This window comes from Haemaphysalis longicornis, unplaced genomic scaffold (genome assembly GCF_048455015.1).
Source record: "Haemaphysalis longicornis isolate Haplotype H1 unplaced genomic scaffold, Haemaphysalis longicornis Haplotype H1 scaffold_9, whole genome shotgun sequence".
NCBI classification, from domain to species: domain Eukaryota; kingdom Metazoa; phylum Arthropoda; class Arachnida; order Ixodida; family Ixodidae; genus Haemaphysalis; species Haemaphysalis longicornis.
In genome coordinates, this window is record NW_027526460.1 from 107,852,628 (window position 1) to 107,876,086 (window position 23,459).

General features: G+C 48.0%; 1 long non-coding RNA gene across 1 annotated transcript in view; it reads left to right on the plus strand.

The window, feature by feature from the left end:
- Positions 1-23,459, plus strand: part of LOC144153803 (uncharacterized) — a 57,419-nt gene that overhangs the window by 19,883 nt on the left and 14,077 nt on the right. Inside the window, exon 2 of the long non-coding RNA XR_013319384.1 lies at positions 20,818-20,941. This is a non-coding gene — a long non-coding RNA (uncharacterized LOC144153803). The remainder of the gene's footprint in view (positions 1-20,817; positions 20,942-23,459) is intronic.

A 23,459-nucleotide genomic window follows, 5' to 3' on the forward strand; every position in this document is an offset into this window, starting at 1 on the left:
GTGCGCCGGGATGCAAAAAAGGAGAGTTGCCATGCCTTCCTCACATCCATAAACTAATACACAGACACACGCAAAGTATGAACACCTGTACGTAAACACAAGGGACAACAGACGCACAGCCGGCCCCTGTTGAGCACTGTGGGGGACACATTCAAGGATCAGGCCAACACATTTGCACAACACTTCCAACACGTGTCCAGCTCTGCACACTACAGAAACACTTTCATGAAATACAAAACAACCAGTGAAAATAAGTCATTGTGGGATAAGAATAATTCAAACACCTCCTATAACTCCCCCTTTACACTTTATGAGCTGAAGCTGGCTCTCAGTACTTGCAAGCGTTCAGCTCCAGGTGGAGACAGCATTACGTACACCATCATAGAACACTTACACGCAGACACACTCGTAACACTTTTGCACCTCTACAACAATATATGGCTTTCGGGGCATCTTCCAGGGTCTTGGAGGGAAGCCATAGTAGTGGCTTTTCTGAAGGAGGGAAAGGATCAGTCTTCCCCTGCTAGTTATCGTCCCATCGCCTAACAAACTGCCTGTGCAAGCTGCTCGAGAAGATGATCAATAGGAGGCTCGTGTACTTTCTAGAGTACAATGCTCTTCTCCAGAGCTGCCAGGCAGGCTTCCGGGCGGGGCGATGCACAAATGATGAACTGGTTTCTCTAGAGGCCTACATTAAGGATGCATTCATTCATACGCAATACTGCATGACAGTATTTTTTGACATTGAATAGGCGTATGATACGGCATGGCGAAACGGCATTCTTAGAGACCTAAATCTTTTGGTATCTCAGGTAACATGCTCAACGCTCTCTCTAGTTACATGTCTTCACGAACATTCCGTGTCAGTGTTGGGTCAGCACTATCAAACGTTCACCTGCATGAAAATGGTGTGCCTCAAGGTGGCGTTTTCAGCAGCACCTTGTTTATAGTAAAGATGGACTCTCTCAGAAAGGCACTGCCGCCAACTATCTTCTGTTTGATTCATGTATATGATGTACAAATAACTTTTAAATTATGTAACATGTCCATTGGTGAACGTCAGGTCCAGCTTGGGGTAATCAAACTTTCTTGCTGGGCAGATGAAAATGGATTTAGAATTAATCCTTCTAAAAGTACCTGCGTTGTATTCTCAAAAAGGCGGGGGCATCCTGCCCGATCTCGACCTTAAAACTCAATGGTAATTCAATTCCACTAAAAAAAGAACACACGTTTTTGGGTGTGGTGTTTGACGAAAAACTCACGGTCATACCCCACATAACACGACTTAAATAAAAATGCCTAAACACAACGAATATTCTAAAAGTTCTATCTCACCAATCATATGGTGCAGACAAACAACTGCTTCGCGTTTATGCCGCGTTGGTAGGGTCACGGTTGGACTACGGAAGTGTTGTGTATCGGTCAGCCACAAAAACAGCACTGAAAATGCTAGACCCAGTGCTTCAATTGGGGTTTCGCCTGTCTTGTGGGACATTCGGTACCAGTCCTGTCCACAGTCTTTATGCAAAGTGCGACAAATGGTGCTTAGCGTACCAGCGAACATATGTTGACCTTCTATATGCCTCCAAAATCTCATCAATGAATCACCATCCCTTTAAACCGGTTTTATTAATACATCCACAACTAAACTCCTTTTAAAACGTCCATAAATTTCTATTCCTTTCTCGCAGAGAGTGAGGGACGAAGTGACTATTCATGAGGTCTCCTTCTTAGATACTTTCAAATCATCTCACACTGATCTTGTAGCACCATGGCATCTCCATCCTGTGTCGTGTCACTTGGTATCTGCAGGACAAACACAGGGCTGCAGAGTTTTTCAGTGGTGCATCTAAACGTTCACTGCAGTTTCATGTGCTGCGCATGGACCCAATTTTGAAGCATGTAGAACCATGAATGTAAAGACAAGTATAATTACGGCAGAGGCATACGGCATTTTTCTGGTTATAAGTGACAGAGTTGAACATATTTTTATATCCATTATCTCTACAGATTCGCTGAGTGTCGTCCGTGCAATATCACCCGGAAAGTCATCTAGAAACCATGTCGTTAATCTTGTCCTCAAAACATTTATGCTAGCGTATTCGTCAAACCTTGGGGTGACTGTGTGTTGGGTGCCAGGCCACTCTGGCATTGGAGGAAATGAACTGGCGGATGAAATGGCCGCCAGTGCTGCACTTCAAAACACAGTAGAGATAACAGCAGTTCCTTACACAGACCTCGAGCCACACATTAGACAACAACTCCGTAACACTTGGCAAGCAGATTGGTCCGAACAGACAGACAACAAACTACTCGTGATAAAACCACACTTGGGACAATACACTACCAACTCACACAACAGGCACACCGAAGTTACCTTAGGTAGGTGACGGATAGGCCACACACATGTAACGCACTCGCACTTGCTCGCGGGATCTTAAGACCCCTGTGTAGCAGGTGTGGGGAGGGCCTATACGTGATACACATCCTCATTGAATGCAAGGCCCTCGACATTACACGACGCAAACATTTGAGAGAACTCTACAGACAACATATTTCCTTACAGCCCTTACAGAGAGATATAGGGATATAGGCGCTGGACATTACAGAGAGATATCCATTACAGTGAGATATAGGCGCCGGACAGCGCCCACAGGGCGTCACGGAGCCCGCGACACCCAGCACCCCCTTCGGCAGGTATGCGAAACACTGGGTCGGTCCCCACAAGCCGTTACGTTCCTGGTTGGGGGACGCTCCTCTTTTTGCAGCTTCGATCAAGCATATAAGTGGCCGGTTTTGGTTTTAAAACAAAGAGATTGTACAGTAATTCAGCCACATAGTGCAGGTGAATGAATGAGGATTTATTCGGTTGAATTCGCGTATGTAAAGGCATATGAAGGCCGCATAGGCGTGATGTCCAGAAGAGAAACGCTTGTACAGCCTGCCTGCGGAAAAAACGTTGTCAAGATAAGCATGTTTCGCTTCAAAAGAAAACGTATTTTGTATTGTTTGTTACAAAATGTGATCTGGTTGGTAAGAAGACGACGACATCAAAGTGAAAACGAGCAGCCACCGCACGAGCAGCACGGCTCAAGACATCTTCTTCCTCCTTAGAATAACGCTAACCGCTCGTAGGAGCGGAGTAAAGCGGCGTCCTCTAGCCTGCTTCTGCTTCCTGGTCTTCAACAATTTAATGCCGTGACCAGGATTGAAGTATCACACCGTTGAAGACCCTACCGATGAAGCAAGCCCACTGAAGAGGACGCACCGGCCAAGAACGACGCATTGCACCACCTCCCACCAGAACGGCATCTCTGCCTACCGAGCCCCATCATGGACCGTCTGAAAAGGAAACGCGGTGTAGTCCGCGCCTCGACTACAAAGATCATCAGCGAGAAGAAAGCCATGATGGAGGTGACACCACTACCAATCGGTGAGCTGGCTGAACAGCTGAATGCGCTTAAGCGGAAAAAGGTTGCCTTAACCGAACTAGACCAAGAGATAGAGCACCTCGTCCCCGGTGAAGAACTAGACGATGAGCTGAGAACTGTAGAAGCTTACCGGGATTCTATCGCACGCATGGCCCTCCGCGCTGAAAGAATCTTCCAGCCGCATGCACTTTAACGACTACCGTCACCTCAAGAACGAGTTCAAGTTAAATTGCCCAAACTTGAGATCCACCCTTTTGACGGAGAATTCATACGGTGGCCTGCATTTTGGGAGCAGTTCGAGTCAACGATACATAAGAACTTGTGCTTAACAGACGTCGACAAATTCAAGTACCTGCGCAGTTGTCTTAAGGGGAAAGCGCAAGGCATAATTAGCGGATTGCCTACAACTAAGGACAGCTACGCCTTAGCCATCGAACTGTTGCAGCAACGTTTTGGAGACAAAACCCTCATAATTAACGACCACATAAGCAAACTGCTCAAACTCCCGAAAATGACTTCCTGCGAAGACTTGAACGACCTTCAGACGCTCCATGATTGTGTACACACCCACGTTAGATCACTCGAAAACCTCGGAATACACATTGAGTACTACGGAATCATGTTGAAGACTGCTCTGTTGCGGAAGTTGCCCTATGAGCTCCTGCTCAAGTTTAACCTGTTAATGCTAAGAACGCCACAAGGACAGCGAAAAGAACGGTCTGATGAAGTATCAACGTTACTCGAACTTTTGAACCTCGAAGTGCGAAGTCGGGAGACCACTTCAGTAATGACTGGTTCAGATACGCCTACCACGACAGAACCACCCCGAAACCACGTCTACGACAACATACAAGGTGGTTCTTCCACGCTAACGGTGAAGGCATCCCGCCATGAATGTTTTCTCTGTGAATCCAACGACTACCTCACAGATGATTGCCGGGTTCAACTCCCATTAGACTTGAAGAAAGCCAAATTGCGAAAACAGGGATGTTGCTTTCGCTGCGCCAGGCCCTTTCACCGCGCTAACAATTGCAGGTATGCAAGAAGCCTCTCATGTCGGAATTGCAAAGGACACCACATAACTTCATTGTGCGATCCAAATTGGAAACGACCAACCCCAAGAAAACTGACGACTACGTCCACATCAACGGCTATGTCCCAGGAAATGGCTTTTGCGTGGACAGTGCTTGCAGACGCGAAATTATCCTCACCAAGCATACAACCAAAAGCAGCGACATGTTCGCACGTAACAAATGAAGAGCCAGTGTTTGAGCAGAAAAAGGCTTCTTTGGAGGTGGATCAGCCAAGACCTACTGACAAAGGAGAATCTTCCAGATAAAGTCCCCGGACTTAAAAGTCCTCACCGAAACAGAACGAAAAGCAGAATATTTATGCTTTACTTCAGCGCCTGAAGCTTCATCGGCTGAGAGTTTGTGCCAGATTGAAGCATTGAGAGCACCTTCTGGACAGAAAACGGCAATTAGGGGGCCAGAACAAAGACCTGCATACGTTGAGCCCTGCGCCAGTGACTCCAAGGAAGGCGTCAGTACCCGATCTCAGACACACCAATCAATCGCCCACCCCGTTCCAGATTAAAGCTATTAGCCACCGGACGCCAACCAGATCCATACTATTGCGCCGGCCCGGAGCCTGTTACAAAATGTGATCTGGTTGGTAAGAAGACGACGACATTAAAGCGAAAACGAGCAGCCATGTGCACCCCGAAAGTGAACCAAAGAACACTTCAGAAGCATCGACACATTGAACCAGTTACAGGCGCACCCATCGATCGTTCAAGTATATGTTGCCATCACGGAAACACGACTTCGGAGGGGATTTTATTGACTGCGGCAAAACGGCAAGATTTGATAACTCCGAAGCCAAAACAACGACGGCGAAAATGGCGAAGCCGGACAGCCCTACGACAAGCATGTACAAGTAGCGCAAATAAGGGTCAACCGAAACGCGTAATCAAGTACAGAGGGCCAAAAAACAAGTAACCAAGAGGAAGCCCCACGTCGAAGGACCTGTATGCACCTGAAGAGACACATCCGGTACTTGGATTTCCTTAGGACCCGACAGTCAACCCGACGCCCATGCCGCATGAAGTTTGTGCGAAGTCTGCAAGGTCGTCATCCAGGACGGACGATGGTCCAATCAAGTCGATTACCCTGTTCCGATTCAGCAAGGTGCAGGTATCACAAATGCACAAAGCATCGATGGAAACGAAAGTATGGACTAATATAGGGCGGCTACGACGTTCACGACAAAGATTGTGACCACATTGAACTGATCACGGGACCTTAGACGAAAGTGTTAAAAGACGAGTGATTGATGACCGTTGAAAACTGCAATCCTTCACGTCATGCCCATTACCCTCCGACATTTATCGCGTGGCCGGGAGGATGTTGAAAAAATCAGAAAGGAAGAAGAGGTGGCCTTTAGCAGCTGCCTCCAAATAGTGCTATCACCATCATTGTACAGTTCCATTCACCATTAAAAAGAATCACTTACGTCCCGCGGTCCTCGCCTCGGTTCTTTTACGTTGTTGAATCCACAAAAGAGGACGCTTTCCCTGAAAGTATATCAGACGTTGCGTGGTGTTTCCGCGCGAAGTATTCCAACAATGTGAGGGCACTTGCGACTGCAGAACTTCAAACTGAAACAAATGGGTGTTATATATGGGTCTTTGATCCGAATTTGATGCTCCATACATTTAATAGTCTGACATTCACACTTGTTTGCGTTAGAGGAAGGGCTGACGCTAATAAGAGCCCGCTCTGCCACGAAACGTTTGGGCTTCAATGTGTAGCCCAGTACGCCAGCTGTATGAAAACACGGCCCGAAAAAAAAAACTCTTCATGAGAACGCTATCACAAGAAATTCCATTGCGAACAGAGAAGGTGAGGGTAGGAGGTGGCAGAATATCTAGTACGGGTATCGGAATAAATTGCGGAATATTCATATTCTGGTATTTTTTTTCTCTCCGCGTCAACGGGTCCGGCGTGAGACCTCTCTTAGAAAGAAATATTGGCGCTTTTATTACCGTCAACACCTTTGCAGCCAAACTCTCAGGAGAAAAATTTAGTATTCTGAGGACACCCCTCACTGGTCCGGAGTGATCACAATCACAACGGATGTGATAAATAACGTTTGTCCTCCTGGGCCTCCACCCCGAGCGCAAGAAGTTCGTCCTGCGTTCCTATATTTCCAACTTTCATTGCGGCACGCCTAATCTCTATTTTTGTTTACCTTTCGTTGCCTCGGAACACAATTTTATTGTTTCTTTTGAAAGAAGAGGCGGTGATTTTATGCTATCCAATAGCTTGCGAAATATTTGGGAAGTTAACGCCAATAGGTATCCGCCACATATGTGTTTATATATATTTATTACGGCGATATAAGCGCGCTACATATTAGAAGAAGCAGAGTAGAACCGCCGGGTGGTAAACTGCGCTGCTATAACTGTGTTTTGGGGCCCTCTTTGTTACCAAATTTAATGCGAACTTATGTGTATTTACGGCCTGCTAACCAGCCTCCTAACAAGCTGCTCGTACGCCACGGCAGCACGTAATCCAGTCGCCTAGTGTAGGCTTTTCAGGATTTAGTAACCACGCTTCGTATCTGCGAAAAAAAAAAGAGAAGAAGAATCCGTGTGAGAATGCAACGCCCTGAACACATGTTTCCCAGTTGTATCAACCTACGGATCGGCAGCAAGGCGAGAGCATTTTGTCAGGGGCCTGTTTTATTTGGAGGCTATATAACATTTCTGCATTACTTTGTTGCAGTATGCAGTAGATATACACGCAAATAACGTTATGACACAAGTTTTTGCAAAGTTGCGTTCACGGGCGTTGAAAGCGGTCGGCACGGCGGGACCGACCCAGAGTTGCGCGGGTCTGCCGCGCTAGCGCTACGCTCGCCCGGCAAACTTAGCTGTCCGGAGCCTATAACAATAAGAGTCAGCCCCTTAAGAACACCGAGGAACGCAAACGGAAAAGTTGATTTGTCCTTTATTTTCGTTTACACACATATAGTTTTTGTAATGTTGGAAAAATAGAAATAAAGTGGAGAAAAACATGCCGGACAACTGTGATCTGTGTCCACGCCCTCCAGACGACCACCACACTACCGGCGGGGCGGTGCTTCACTCAACATTTTGGGTATTTGTAATAAGATAATTGCTTTCCGACGGTTGGGGTTGGTAGCTAGCATCAATCCGGTGTCAAGGGGACCTTCTTTTTAATATCTGGGGCGTGAATCGAACATCTACGCCGTGTCGGGAACTTTCCACCAGCGGTTACCCCTTAAAGGGACACTGAAGTGATATGTAAACATTGCGGGATTACTTGCGCAAATTGTAGTCCGGAGTCACCAGAACATGTTTCGACCACCCTGGGCGCGTTTACGCGATTTTATTTAGTAGAAAAATTAATTCGAAAATGCTGTCCTCATCTCTTTACGCACGCCTATTTTCGGCGGCGTTTTCGTGTGACGTCGAGATGAGCCGAGTTCGCAATTGGCTGCGCTACTGCACGGCTCCCCTGCCTTCACACAGTCAGTCGGCCCAGCGTTTCGTCCGCCGGCCGCCGACGGGTCGTCGCAATTCGTTCGCTCAGGCGAAACGAAGCCAGGACACGTTTGTGAATGGTAGAATCTGCCTTTGTTTACTTGGTTAGTTTGTACACTGTATCTAGCTCCAAGTAAAGGTCACTTCACACAAGCGCTGCACAAGCGCACATGCGACGCTTCGCTGACTGGTACGCCAGAAAGAAAATATAAGGCCTCTTGAAGGTGGGAACTAAGGAAATGAAATCAACTGATATTTTTACCGTACAGCGTAAAACTAGGGCGCGGGAACCACTTTTTTGCGCTGGGCGAACAAGCACAGCGATCAGCAGCACGACTACGCATCTGCGAACGCTTTTCCGTCTACGAAATGCAATTCCTAGACGTGAGCTATTGTGGAAACTCGGGCGACGCTTACTGCACGAGCGCAATATAACAAATAGTCACCTAAGGTGCTTGAAATGCCAAAACTAAATAAAAGTGTAAACTGGTTGTACAATATATACCCTATATATACCCAAGGGCAGCGGAGCCCGCTCCGTGGTCTCCCTCCCAAGTCTAGGGGAGACCACGGAGCGGGCTCCGCTGACGAACACTTTAATTCATAATCTATTCCCCGTGCCTCTTTATCGCCAGTCATACTTGCGGGACCATACGAATAATGTTTTAGACCGTGTCAAGCGTATGTGCGTGCCGCCAAACGCCAAAACGCTTTTCTTCAAGCTTCATTCGCAAACGCTTCCAGTTAAAACATGGCTGCGAGACAAAGGAATGTCGATCCCTTGGTCAGACAATTGCCGCTTGTGCAACCAACCAGAAACTATTGACCACTGTTTTGTGCTGTGCCGTGACGCGGTGTTTTTCTGGGACGTTTTGCAACGGACACTAAAAAAGGACATTGACATCACCCCATACACCATTCGCTTCTTGCCATTTGAGGACGTTAATCGGGTGCCGTATGGCGTTTTTCTGCTCCTAGGTTTGTTTAGCTTGTTGAAGTGCCGCATGACTGATCGGCATGCTGAACCCCCTAGGCCGACCAAGGTCATTTTTCGGGAACAGGCGGCGTTGGTACGGAGCGTTTACGTTGGGCAGAGTGATCCACCAGAGTGGCTGCATCTTTTGGATGCGTGCGTTTGCTTGCCTGAGTTTTGAATTGGTGCCGACCTTTGTTAGACTGACGTGCTTACCCTTTGCTGTGTGTTAGTGTTTATATTGTGTGTCAATTTTCTTGGCTGACGTCTCTCTAAAATTTCCATGTATTAAAGAAAAAAAAAAGAAGCCCGCTCCGTGGTCGAGTGGTTTGGGGCGCTAGATATGCCACCGCAAGTATTTTGCAAGTCAGCAGTTCGAATCCCCACGGGTACGTGCTTTTTTTTCCTGTAAGTTCTCTTTTTTGTTTTCCGCCGATGTTTTCTATATTGAGTTCACCTTTTTTTGGGCTGCAACGTTCATGGCTCCACGAACTAGTTCACAAAACGCGCGCAGGCTGGCACTGGCGCGCTAGCGAGTTCTCGTTGGCGTGCTATTGCCATAAGCACCGACTGCTTGCCGGCAGTGGGCACAGGCCAGAATGAACAGACCCTTGGCCTGGTGCGAACACGCTTTTTACGATACAGGCATGAGGGAGGCAAGCTCCAAATAAGGGGGAAAAGCGCATGACATTTGGGCGTCTGCGGGTCCGCGGAGGGCGTTCATGCACTGCGTAGGTTTCGGCTAGTGAATGCTACGATTCCAAGCCGTCCTAAGAGGCTTATCTTTATGCTATTTTACAGCTGACAACATGGCAGAAGCGCGGTACGATGATTACTGAGTTATTGAGAATGCCCATCCAACAACGCCAACGGTTGTGTTTTACAGAACCGAAACCGAAACCGAAACCGAAACTTGTTTGGTTGCTCACCTTGGGCATCGTCCAATCATGGTCCCGCTCCTCCTAACGTCACAGCTTTAGTTGGTGCGGCCGCCGCAAACCGCGCATGGTAGTTTTTCTTCTTTCGCGCTTTGTAAAATAATTACCGATTTGTCAATCGTAAAAACTATGAAAAGTGTGCTAATGTGAGCCAGTCTACGCAGCGCAAGCAAAAACGGGAGCTTGACAAATTCACTTCAGTGTCCCTTTAAGCTACCTATGTCACCATTACTGCCAAAACCAAGACCCTGACTGTGCCTCTGGCGAATCGGAAACAAGAGTGATTAGTGAAGAACGCCGATGAGGCAAAAGGGAAAAAGATTGTCCGTCATTTATTCTCCTTTAAACACAGAAATGTTTCGCAATGTTTGAAAGGCAGAAAGAAAGTGAAAAAAGTATGACCACCCGTTGGGTTCAGAACCCCGGACCTCCGGAATATCCGTCTGGAGAACTAAACGCTACGCCACCGGAGAAGCTGTCTTCCCCTCCACTTTCTTGGATACTTATGTTGAACTAATGGTTCAGCTAAGCGCCACTTAAAAAATAAGTGCCCTTCCGCTCTGTGAAGAGGGGTGACTTGCAAAGCAGGACTCAGTCGACGGAGTGTACGAAACAAAACACGTTTGTCGTAATTTGCGATGGAGCATATTTCCTAACTAATCAGCTGAATGAATCTCTGACGAATCCACGCTTCGTTCTAGCCGATTAACATTGAACTGTCTCTGTCCCTCCCACGCCGTAAGCATCTCACTGTGTAAGCCCGGGTACAGACTGTAGCCGCAACTGTTGTCATAACTTTAATGAATGACGTCATTTCACATCTCAGCCAATCGAACTCCGGGACATAAAATGTATTTACGCCAATAGATCCCGATACGGGTTTTGCATCGGTAATCTGAACATAGCTTAACACACGAACCCAATCCACTCTACCACAAGGGACTTCGGACAGGCCCCATTAGGCCGTTTGACGTCCGCGTTTACATCTCGCACCAGCACAATTGACACTCCATTCATCAGTATGGGCATGAAACCTATAGCTGCGCGTGCAGGCCTTCCCTCCTCCCTCCCACTATTTTCCACTACAAACTTGCACACACAAAAACGAGCAACCGGCTATGTTCGCGTGCTTAGAAGTGACAGAGCCCGTAGAAAATGTTCCCTGAAAGCCCTCTCAAGCAGTGATATTGGCTCACGCCTGCGTTCCAAGCAGGCTATTTGCTGTTCATCCGGCGGAGATTGGCGCTATTCCACGAGGTGAACTTGAGGCGGTAACGGCGGTGCCAGCAGCTTTCCGTTGTTTTTGCACCCATTCGGGCTTGGGTTCGGGCCAACGCTTTGAATCTTGCTCTGCTTCCTCCAAAACAAGATCATGCATCCGTCCCATAACGATTTAAAACCTGGAAGCCCTTTAGCTCTATTCTCGCATGCAAACATGTGGCTGCATTATTTTCTTCCCCCTTGTATGCGTCTTATTGTGTGTGTAAGATGTCTGTGTAACACATCAACCTATACCCGAACTAGTCGAGTGCGGAGGACAGCTGGCTAACCGCATTGAGTCATGTAATTTCGGTACATAAATGCCAGCCCAACCGGCATTTCATCGGTAGCGGCATGAAGCGTAGCTGTTCGTGTACGCCCTCCTTTATCGACCCGCTAATCATGAACGCATAAACTGGCAACCGGTTATGGCGCATACACCGGCGAAAATGACAACGGCCAAAATGTCGGCGAAAATGTCGCTCAGAAGGCCTCCAAGCTGAAAACGAAATATGGGCTCAAGCCGGCATTCTAACTGGGGAAGTTTCTCTTCTACCGAGAAGAATTCGCAGCAACTTGGCAAAGTCAATTTGAGTAGAAACGGCGACGGCGAGATTCGGGTGTTTTAGAGGGCAGCCCTTCGCATGCCGTTACCGGGGCTTGGCGGGAGCGGCGTCAGTTTACGTCCGCGTAATCGAGTGAGCGAACGCACCAGTGACGAAACAAGTGGGAGACCAGGCAGCACAAGACTGTTCGGCCTAAAACAGGCCGGTGTACTTTGGCCGGTGATTTTCTGTCCGGCCGTTTTCCGGCAGCCATGTTCGGCCCATGTCCAAATGTGGACCTTTTGGCCGTATACGGCCGTACTCCCATGGCTGTCCAACGGCCAGTGTCCGTCGGCCAGTCGACCGGCTTACGGTCATACGGCCAGATTCCAGCCGTAGGGCTCCGGCCATTCCAAAGCCACCCGTGTACGGCCGAAGTACGTCCGCCGGAGGACAGCCGAGATGCGGTCGTCGGACTCCAGCCGGACTACAGCTACCGGAAATACGGCCGTTCTACGGGCATTGGAGTTCAGCCACAGAACGTTAGCTGTACTGAGGCCAGTCACTGCATGTCGCGCAAGCAGATGACTCATTCGCGCAGTGCAGAAGCAGCACAAACCCAGCATTTTGGGTCCAATGCAGCCACATCAAAGTGAGCTCGCGCGCAACCACCAGCCGTCAAGCTTTCAGCGCAGCCTTGCTTAATTACCAGCCTCAGTTGACAGCAAAATTCATTTATTAAACAGTGCTCACAAATTGTCGTTCCTTTAATTGCTGTGCCTCATTTACTGCCGAACACAGAAAATATTCAGTTCTTTGTAGAGCTTGAATAGATGTATTGTCCAGGTCCTGATATCCTCCTCTGTGGGGCGGCTTACCTGTAATAAACGGGGAAAGAGGAGGGGGGGTGGAGGTGGAGGAGGGCGCATACTTTAGTGGGTTGAATTTCAGAGAGATAAATTTCGCCGCTTTTAGCCAATTTCTTTTAGGGCAATATTCCGGAACACTTTCATGCTATGACTACATAAACTATTTTTATAACAGTTGCTTGACCAATTTTGATGTATATAAAACCGGCGTGAATGCCTTTACGAAGCGTTTTGGTTCTCAACAAAACACTCAGGAGCATTTAATATAACTCCTTCACAAAAAAGTATATCCAGTTTTTCCCCATTTTTCTTGCAAAGACATTTTCTACTCGATCAACTTTTCTGATGATCTTGCGCAGGGCTGATCCTAAGAAGGAGCGAACAGGTACTTTCATTTTCAATCTATTTTATTGTTGTTTTCATGAGTATACGTCCACACCACTTAATAGTCCAAAAGAGCTTAATTTTCTTCTAATGTCATACTACGTTCAAAAAATTCTAGACGCGTCGCGAATGACGCCCTGCTTCAGGTGGCTGCAGTTGTATCCCTTTGTGTTCACGCAAGGAAAGGCGTAAAATTATAGTTACATAATTTGTTTCAAACCAATAACATAGCAATGGTAGCATGCATACAGGAAACCTTGCATACTGCAACGTATAGGGCAATAAATATTTTATTGGTCAAGGTTGAATGCGTAGGGTTCTCAACCCGTCGGAGGCAAACTTGCGCCTCTGGAAGTTTAGTTATTTATTTATTTTTATTCATTTATTTATTCATTGTTTTATTTATTTATTTATTTATTTATTTATTTATTTATTTGATGCCTGCTTGCCTTTTCATGCATTACAGAAGGGAGATACATAACACTAAGCATTAAATATGACACAAAATAACAAAATATATCTACAAAGCGCGCTGAAAATCGTCAATATAAACAGTAATTGCAATCATACGTCGAAGATAATTACACTGCAGTATTGATGTAAAATAAAATGAATCGCGCAAGGCGTCACCTTTAAAGGGAAGTTAATAATTTGCTTTAAGCTAGCGGTCCCACTTTGCGATATGTAGAATGGCGCTTGGACATACTTCTCGCCTTCTACAACAGTTTTCGAATGATAGATATTACGAAAAAAGTTCAACCTGTGGTTTCGTCGGTGATCTTTCAGGTCCTGCCATTTCAGTTTACTTTTACTTTCTCTCATGCTAAGTTGAGCGTGACAATTACCTAATATGAATCGCACTGACATATTCTGTATGTTTTCGAGCGTATCAACAAGCTCTTTGGTGTAGGGATCCACGAAAACACATGCGTACTCCAAGATTGAGCGCACATGAGTGAAATACGGTTGTTCTTTTCAGTTAGATGGAGGTTCACTGAAATTTCGTCTCAGAAAGCCAAAAACATACGCAGCCGTAACTTTTATGGTGTGAACCTGCCTATTTAACCTCTAACCACTCCCTAAATAAACTCCTAGGCATATTTATATCCCTCGGCCGTTGTCACAGCAGCATAATTTACGGTTACGTGTCCAATTGGAATGAAGGTTTTCTTGTAAAGGTGCCGTTAACACAATGTTTAACATCCAAAAACTTTTCTGAATGAGCACACCAGGATGTTATTAAATTCGAATAAAGCTGCAGGTATACGGAATCACGTTCATTCGCTATAGTCCGGTTAACTACACAGTACTTTTGAACAAAGCTATAAGGCCAATAGTAATAACAATGCAATAACCGATTCATTCAGTTCATAGGATGAAATGTACTACGCAGAAGGTGATATGCAACACCATCATTTGCTTTTTTTGCAGTCCAAGAATATACAGTCAACCACTTTAAGCTTATCTATTGCAAGAGCCAAATCGTGCGTGAACTTAACAATCTGCGTTGAGCAAGAAAATCCTGACAAAATCCGTGTTTGCTAAGATGCTGGCGATTATGTTTACCCAAATGAGTCATATCCCAAGAGTAGCTAAGCTCACCTTCAAACATCGGAACTAAATTAACAGCTAGGCTTCGTCAGTGACAAGGCTGTGTTGTTATCGCAAATTTAAAATAATTTTTTTCTAAATAGGCAGTCGTAAAATCCCTTTAAGTAACATAGTGCAGGGCATGAAGTTGATCCTACCAATGCACGAGCGAGTCTCTTCTACGTTTATCACCAACAACATAGCGCAACATTGCTTGTCGCAGTTTAATTGTAAGCAGAATAACTTGCGCTTTTGCTCGCACTTGCCTTTCTTTGGTGGGGAGTCCTTGACATGGTGGTGGTTTAGCTCCTGTGTGGTGGCCGCTTGCTCGACGCCCTTGAAGGCCAGTTATTTTGGTGAACCATCTCCATCTCGGATCGGACATCTCTGGCGGGTCGATGTCTCCAATGCTCTCCATTTCTTGAGCGGGCGAATAGCCTCGAGCTGATGCGTCGACGAAGCCGGACATGCCAGAAAGCGGCCATAGACGGCCCGGTCTTGGGGCACACTTTCTGGGCCGCCTGGGAAGCGTCTAGCGAAGGGTGAAGTGGAGTACGAAACGTGCGGCTATGGCGTCATCTCTCTCACAGCCTTCCCCTCACGCATCTTTCATGTGACGCCACCAAGGAGCGCCCTCCCCCTGACACTTTCCCCAGACGCTGTTCAATTCTCCGATAATCCGAACCACGTGACGTTTGCGCGGGAGGTTCAAACACGATATGCAACAACATGCTCGCTGCTCCCTTGTGCAAGGCTAATACGGCACGTGACATTTGCGGGGGATGTCCAAACACGATTTGCAACATGCTGGCCGCCGGCGGTGGTGCACTGCGAGGTAGCAGAAGAGTAGCCCACGCCGCCGTAAGACGGCCGACTATCGTAGTCGGCCGTCTTCCGCAGACAAGCTCGAACGGTGTCATCTGCGTAGTTTCCTGCGTCGCTGTATTGTACGCAAACGTGACAAATGGGAGGACTTCGTCCCAAGTCTTATGTTCAATGTCGACGTACATGGACAGCATATCCGCAATCGTCTTGTTTAGGCGTTCCGTTAGTCCGTTCGTTTGGGGATGGTACGCCGTCGTTCTTCGGTGATCCCTGTTGCTGTAGCGTAAGATTCCTTGCATCAGCTCCGCGATAAAGGCCGTTCCGCGGTCCGTGATTAGGACTTCAGGGGCTTCATGTCGCAGCACAACCTGGTTTGTAAAGAACTTGGTGACTTTTTGTGCTGTCCCCCTTGGAAGCGCGGCGGTCTCTGCGTAGCGCGTCATGTAGTCTGTCGCTACGACAATCCACTTGTTCTCTGATCGTGACGTAGGGAACGGGCCTAGAAGGTCCATTCCAATCTGTTGAAATGCCCTCGACGGGACGGCGATCGGTTGCAGAAGTCCGGCGGGTCTTGTCGGCGGCGTTTTTCGTCGCTGGCAGTCACGGCAACTCCGAACGTAGTGGGTGACGTCAGATGTAAGGCGGGGCCAGAATTACTTCGCCTTAATTTTTGCAATAGTGCGAGCTGTGCCGAGATGTCCGGAAGACGGGTCGTCGTGGGACGCTTCCAAAATTTCGTCACGAAGGTCTGCGGGGATGACAAGTAGATAATTCGTTCTCGTTCCGGGGCTGAAATTCTTCTTCACGAGGACGGAGTTTTTGACGCTGAATGCTGATAAGTTCCGCTTGAACGCTCTAGGCACGGTGACGTTTCGTCCTTCGAGGTAGTCTATCATTACGTGCAAGTCGGGGTCGGCACGCTGCTGGGCGGCAAGGTCGCTCTCCATAACAACTCCGAAGAACGCGCTGTCTTCACCGGAGTCTTGTGGTGGTGGGTCGACAGGGGCGCGGGACAAGCAGTCGGCGTCGGAGTGTTTCCTGCCGGATTTTTACACGATTGTAACGTCGAACTCTTGCAGGCGCAAACTCCACCGCCCAAGACGGCCAGAGGGGTCCTTCAAATTGGCGAGCCAACACAGCGCATGGTGGTCTGTCACAACCTTGAATGGTCTACCATACACGTATGGCCGAAATTTTGAAATGGCCTAATGATTGCCAGGCACTCTTTTTCGGAGGCAGACTAGTTTTTCTCCTCCATCGACAGACCACGGCTTGCACAGGCGATTACCTTTTCGCACCCGTTTTGCTTTTGGACGAGGACGGCCCCCAAACCTATATTGCTGGCATCCGTGTGCATTTCTGTTTCGGCGTTTTCGTCGAAATGAGCAAGCACGGGCGGGTTTTGCAGGCGTTGTTTCAGCTCGCAGAATGCTTTTTCTTGTCCGTTTTCCCAGGCGAAAGGGGTGCTATCTCTTGTCAGGCGCGTGAGTGGCTCTGCGATGCGTGCGAAGCTTGCGACGAAGCGCCGGTAGTATGCGCACAGTCCGAGAAATCTTCGCAGGCTCTTTTTGTCTTTCGGTCTTGGGAAGTTCGCTATGGCTTATGTTTTCGCCGGGTCGGGCAGGACTCCCGCGGCGTTGACGACTTGTCCCAAAAACTTGAGTTCCTCGTAAGCGAAGCGGCACGTTTCGGGCTTCAGCGTTAACCCCGACGTACGGATGGCCTCGAGTACAGATTCCAACCTTGTAAGGTGTTAGTCGAAAGTCCGGGCGAATACCACAACGTCGTCGAGGTATACGAGGCAGGTGTGCCACTTCAGGCCAGCTAGCAGTGTCCATGACTCTTTGAAACGTTGCTGGCGCTGTGCACAGCCCAAACGGCATCACCTTGAACTCGTATAGGCCGTCCTGGATTATAAATGCGGTCTTCTCTCGGTCTCTCTCGTCCACCTCAATTTGCCAGTAGTCGGTCTTCAAATCCATCGATGAGAAGTACTTCGCATGGCAGAGGTGGTCGAGGGCGTCGTCGATTCGTGGCAGGTGGTATACGTCCTTTTTGGTGACTTTGTTCAGTCGCCGGTAGTCAACGCAAAACCTTCATGTGCCGTCTTTTTTCTTCACCAGTACAACCGGCGCAGCGCAGGGGCTTTTCGATGGCTGTATAATGTCGTCGCTGAGCATGTCGTCGACTTGAGTCCGGATGGCTTCCCGCTCGTGGGAAGACACGCGATACGGTGACTGTCGAGTAGGTCGGGCTCCATCTTCGGTTATTATTCGGTGCTTCGCTAGAGGTGTCTGACGTAGTTTTGAGTTTGACAAAAAACACTCCCTGTAGCGACGCAGCAAAGCCAATAATTTGTTTCGTTCTGCTTGCTGTAACGTCGGATTCATCTCGAAGGGATTCGGAAGCTTGAAGGTATCTTCGGGTGCGCGTTCAAATTCGGCAACCACGATCACGTCACTTGCTTGTTGCGTTTCTTCTAGGAACGCAATTGAAGCGCCCTTGTTTAAATGCTGGTACTTCTCAGTAAAATTGGTGAACAAAACGTGGGATTTGCGCTGCTTAAACCGCGCAACGCCTCTTGCGCCAGACACACCGCGGTGGAGAAGGAACCTTTGGTCACTCTCCACGATAGCGTCAACGTCAGGAACAGCACCTTCACAGTAGACGGTGATCATCAAACTTGCGCGGGGTCGCAGGGTGACATGATCATCGGCGATCCTTACAGCTGCACGGTGTTCGGGGCTCGGTTCCGGCGTCATGGAGTGATCGGAGTAAAAAGTTATCGACTTGGTCTGCAGATCAATTATTGCGCCGTTGTCCGTCAAAAAGTCCATTCCGAGAATTACGTCGCGGGATCAGTTAGGCAAGATGACGAACGCGGCAGGGTACGTCGTGCCGTCTATGGTGACGCGGGATGTGCACGTTCCACTTGGCGTCACGAGGTGTCCTCCTGCTGAGCGTATGTGCGGACCGTCCCATGTGGTCACAACTTTCTTAAGCTTAGACGCAAATGGTTGGCTCGTTACTGAGTAGTCGGCTCCCTTGTCTACGAGGGCGATTACGTCAAAGCCGTCGATGGACACCTTGACGTCGGATGCCGCCTACCTCGAGTTCCGGGTTCGTCGGGGCGTCGCATCTCGGCTGGTGTGTTGTGACGGTCGGGCACTGTGCGTCGTCGTTGTCGTCGTCTTCTCATCGGACGTCTCGGTCAGGTCGGGTACGCGTCGCGCCGTGTAGCAGTCGTCGTGTTCGGGAGTCTCGTCAGGGTTAGGTCGGGTCGTCGGGATGTTGGCATGTCGTGAATTACTGTCTTCGGTGAGTCGTTGCGTCGTTGGAGGGTTTTCATTTTTCCGCATCGTGCAACTTTACCTCCTGAAGTTGCTGCTTTTAGTTTCCCCCGCGTGGGCTGGGGGACCTTCCACGTGCGATGTCAGCGCTGCTACGGCGGTTGGGCGACTGGTATGGGTAGGGCGACGGCGATCGGTTGAAGCGGGCTGGGCCTCGTTTAGTGTTGGACAGGTATTCCTCGATCTCAGTACGGCGCTGGGCGGGTCGGGGGCGTGGGGCGTCGATGGAGAAACCACGCAGTCCGAGTCTCCTGTACGGGCAGCGAGGGTAGGTGTGATCGGCCTCTCCGCAGTGGTAGCAGAGCGGACGATTATCGGCGGTTCGCCATACGTCCGTCTTCCTCGGCGCATGGTTTCGGCGTGCTGGGGGTCGGGCGGGCGACAGTGGACGGCAGTACGGCGGGACTTCTTGAAGACGGGTTGGAGCAGGGCGGGGTCGTCGAACAGCCGCGGAGTAGGTCATAGCTTGAGGCTCACGTGGTACTTCGGGAGGCGTACAAGTCCACAAAGCGAGTTGAATTTCTTCCCGAATCACGTCGCTCATAGAGGTGACTTGGGGTTGCGGCGTTGATGGGAAGAGTTTCTGCAGTTCTTCCCTGACGATAGCGCGGATTGTATCACGTAGTGTGTTACAGCTAAGAGCCCCGGCATCGATCGTGTCCGCAACTAGCGCATTGATGGGACGGTCGTACTGCCTCGTGCGCATTTCCAACGTCTTCTCCATGGCGGCCGCCTCGGATGCGAATTCTGCCACCGATTTGGGGGGGGGGGGTTGCGGACAAGGCAAGCAAAAAGTTCTTGCTTTACTCCTCGCATCAGAAACCTTAGTTCCTCTTCTTCCGTCATATCCGGGTCCGCGTGACGAAATAGTCGCTTCATTTCCTCAACGAAGATTACGACTCCTTCGTTCGGGTGTTGCGTTCGAGTTTCCAGTAAAAGCGCAGCTCGTTCTTTTCTCACCACGGTCGTGAAGGTAATAAGGAACTCGCTTTTGAATTGCGTCCAGTCGGTCAAGGCGCTCTCGTGGTTCTCGAACCAAGTTCGAGCTGCATCCTGCAAGTGAAAGAAAACATGCCGGAAGGTTTCTTCATCGTCCCATCTGTTGAAGGTCCGCACGCGCTCCAGCTTCTCCAACCATTCCTCGGGGTCTTCAGAGGGGCTCCACGGAACGATGGCGGCTCCCGGGGCTGCTGCAGGATGATTGGCGACGTTGTTTCTTGCACCATGGTGTTGGTTGCAGCGTTCTTTCTCTTGGGCCCTTCTGGGATAAGACCGAACTCGGGTAGCAATCCTTGCAGTCGGCGGCTTTCTCTCGTTGGACTGGCTTGGCGGCTTCCAGATGTCGTAGGGAGCATAAAGGGTGAGTACCCAGCACCTCCACCAGATGTCACGAAGACAAGACGACGCAGTTGTCATGAAGGAGAAACAAGTTTATTGGAGCGAACTTGTGCTCCCCTAACCACTAAAAAGAATACAGAGGCGGCGAAGCAGCGGTCAACAAAGTGACTTGCGTCGGCGAGCGTCGCAGAATCGAATGCCGCGGCGTCTGCTGTGCAGGCTTTTATCTTTCGGCGCGAGAGTTTCTGGAACCGTCGATTCACATCCAGAACGTTGTAGATCACAGAAGATTATTCTGGGCTAGCGGCGTTAGGGCGAAACACTCTGCTTATCTGAATGAGATAGCCGGTGCGGCATAAAAATAAAGAATAGAACACGCGCTTCTCATGGGACACAGATAACAGAGCCGGGCGCGGCTGGGAATTAAAAACAAACAATAAATAAACAAACCCGTACAAGGTTCGCGGCAATGTTATGTTTACACAATGCATTAGTAAAGAACAAATATTTTTGTCAATCAAACTTCCACACAAAGAGCCTTTATCATCCAATATAATTAATCATTAGGAACTTATAAATGCGATTAAAACGTGCCGCACCCACGAGTATTGCCCCGGAATTTGTTCTTGCTAGGCAATTTGAGCTGCAGACGTTCGAGATGGGAATACAAACCTATTGAGTACTATGGAATTTGACTTTGCATTTTTCTGTTGTAAACTTTAACAAGGGCCATTACATTTTCAGGAACGTTACTTCTTGCTTAAATTTCTAATGCATCTGAGCGTTACGCGTACCCCAAGCTTACTCCTATTATTGAATTGGGTGGCTCTGGTCTGCTCTGATTCGACTTATGAGACAACCGTCAAAGGTAAGCTTCCGAAATTGTTGTTGGTACAGTCTGCACCAGGTTGTATCTATGCGTATATTCTGACAAGTGTATATAATTGCGTGTTCGCACTTAGGTATAAATAAATACATGTGTGCGTGCCTGTGACGATTCAGTCACGAAGAAGTCTACTGCAGATGTGGAAGTATGCAATATAAAATGTTCTACACGCAACCAATATTGTCGAAAGCATCAATTTTGACTTTCCGAGCGAACGTTGAAGACATATGTGCGCAGGCACTTGTCATAGCTGCGCTTTGTTTTACAGATGTGTTTACAGGTGGGGATGTTGACAGCTCATATTATATCAGCGTATACACCGCATTGCTGACATTTGTACAACACGGAATTACAATAAAATAGGATACAATCCGTTTATTAACATCGTGTCAACAAAGGGGAGCCCGGTAGACACCCTCATTGGCTGTTTTCATAAATATAGCACAGGAATACAATAGCATTCTCTTGCAGCACCAAAATAAATTCACCAAAGTGCGCTATATACATATTACCAGGTACGGTGAAACGCACAGAATGCCACAGTTTGTAACTACATTCTGCTGTAAATAGCCGCCGAACACAACGCTAACACAAATTAGCAAATAACGCAAGTTGAAAAAACACAATAAATGTCGTTTACAACAGCTTGAAATGCTCCCAAAATGTGATAAAATGCTTGGTGTTTCTTGCATCCAAAGTGGTCAACATCTGAGTGCTCTATATTTTAGCATTGGTAGACCGCAAGGCATTCTACAAGTTGTAACTTTCCATGGCAACAAATGGCGTGTCTCACAGGACTCTGCATGTTTTCAAGTTTAGCTATTTCGTAATTAAAACCATTCTACAATGTATATTCGCAATCAATAGTCGTAACATTTTGGGGCTGGGATATCATTGTATTTTCTGATTAGCTTACTTGCATGGGACTATATCGAGGCGTTTTCCACAGCTCTTAAAACTTCTTTGCGGATTGGGCAATATGTCTATATTCTATATAGTTGTTGATGGTAATGCCAACTGTCAGTAGTCAAGTCTAGAAGAAAAAGGCTACTGTAAAGCAACATCCCAGCTGGCAAGAGAATACATAACGGTTGCAAAAAACACCAATGTGGGCATCCTAAGACTTTGTTGAAAGATAACGCTCAGTCTTAAATCTAGAAACATTATCTTCAGTAATTGACATTAGTAAAATTCGCGTGAAACGTAAGTAGCGCTTCGCGTGATTCAAGTAAGTAAAGTGTCGTGTAAAACGCAGCACATTCGCTTTATGCACGGCCATACGCGTTGCTTACCCTGTCACACGCCCGTTGTCCATGTCTGACCTCTTATGATCATCATCACCACCATCCTTTTTGTTCCTATGTAGCTTTTCATGTTTTATGAAAGACCCGCTCCAGATACCCTTGCTCGTGCTTGTTAAATTACTTCAGTGCAACTACAATAAATTATATCCATAAATTTCGTCTTCGGCAGTGAGTAAAGGTCTCTAACACAAGTTTCTTAGCCGAATGCCACAAGTTAATCACTGGGGTAAGATTTCTTCACTAAGGGTGGTCGAGCCATCGGAGCTTTCGGGATCTCCGCTGGTTTCACATTTCGGTGCAGCCTGGTTTGTATCGCACCCAGTGCAAAAAGTTCAAAATTTTCATCTCAAATCAGCTGTCTACTCTCTTTATAGGAACTTCCTTTACGAAGGAAGTACTCATTCCGTTCATTTCACCAACTGTTTTTAAGCGAAACCATTAAGTGCCGCTTTGTGCGCAAAAACCTCATTTCTTTTAGTGTAGTTGTGGCCCGGTACATAAAATTGCCACTGCTGTGGACAGTTTATGGAAACAAATTAGTTCACCTAAAGTTTTAATTCGGGTGCCAAAAGAAATAGCCCAGCGTGTTAACATTGCGACGTCTCCACACAATGCCAGCGGAGGAAGAAAAGTTAAACCAGTACGCGCCGCGTGAATGTACGTGCTTGCCGTCTCTCGCCCTCTTCGCAGTCGAAGGACCGTCGGTGTCCCAGTTTCGCATGTCGATGTGAGCCTCGCATGAGCCTGAGATGGTACGGGTGGACAATACTGTCTGACGGTGGGTTGAAGACGAGTCGTGGATAAGGTGTATAACTGAGAGTGTGGATCATTTAATTGGGACCGACGGGTCTACGAGGAGGAACACTTGTTCTCTCTGGCCGCTGGCTTCATTTGCGATAACAAGAATTTGAAGACATATTCACGCAGATAAGGAACCGGTTTTTGTGATTTAGGATGAGGCTACGTTTTCAGAAGTGGGCAAGGCAACTGCGAAAGTTTGAGGGCTACCTCAATAGTTGGCCGTTGTTATGTTACGGACGTCGCCGCTTCCTCGACTTTCACCTTCAGAGGCTCCTCTTCTGTTTCCAGTCCCAACGTTTTGAACTAAGCACTTGCTTCACACATAAACTTATAAACATACGATTACTTTTCATACCATAATAACCGGGAGAGCTTTGTGCTTTGTGGCACAAAAA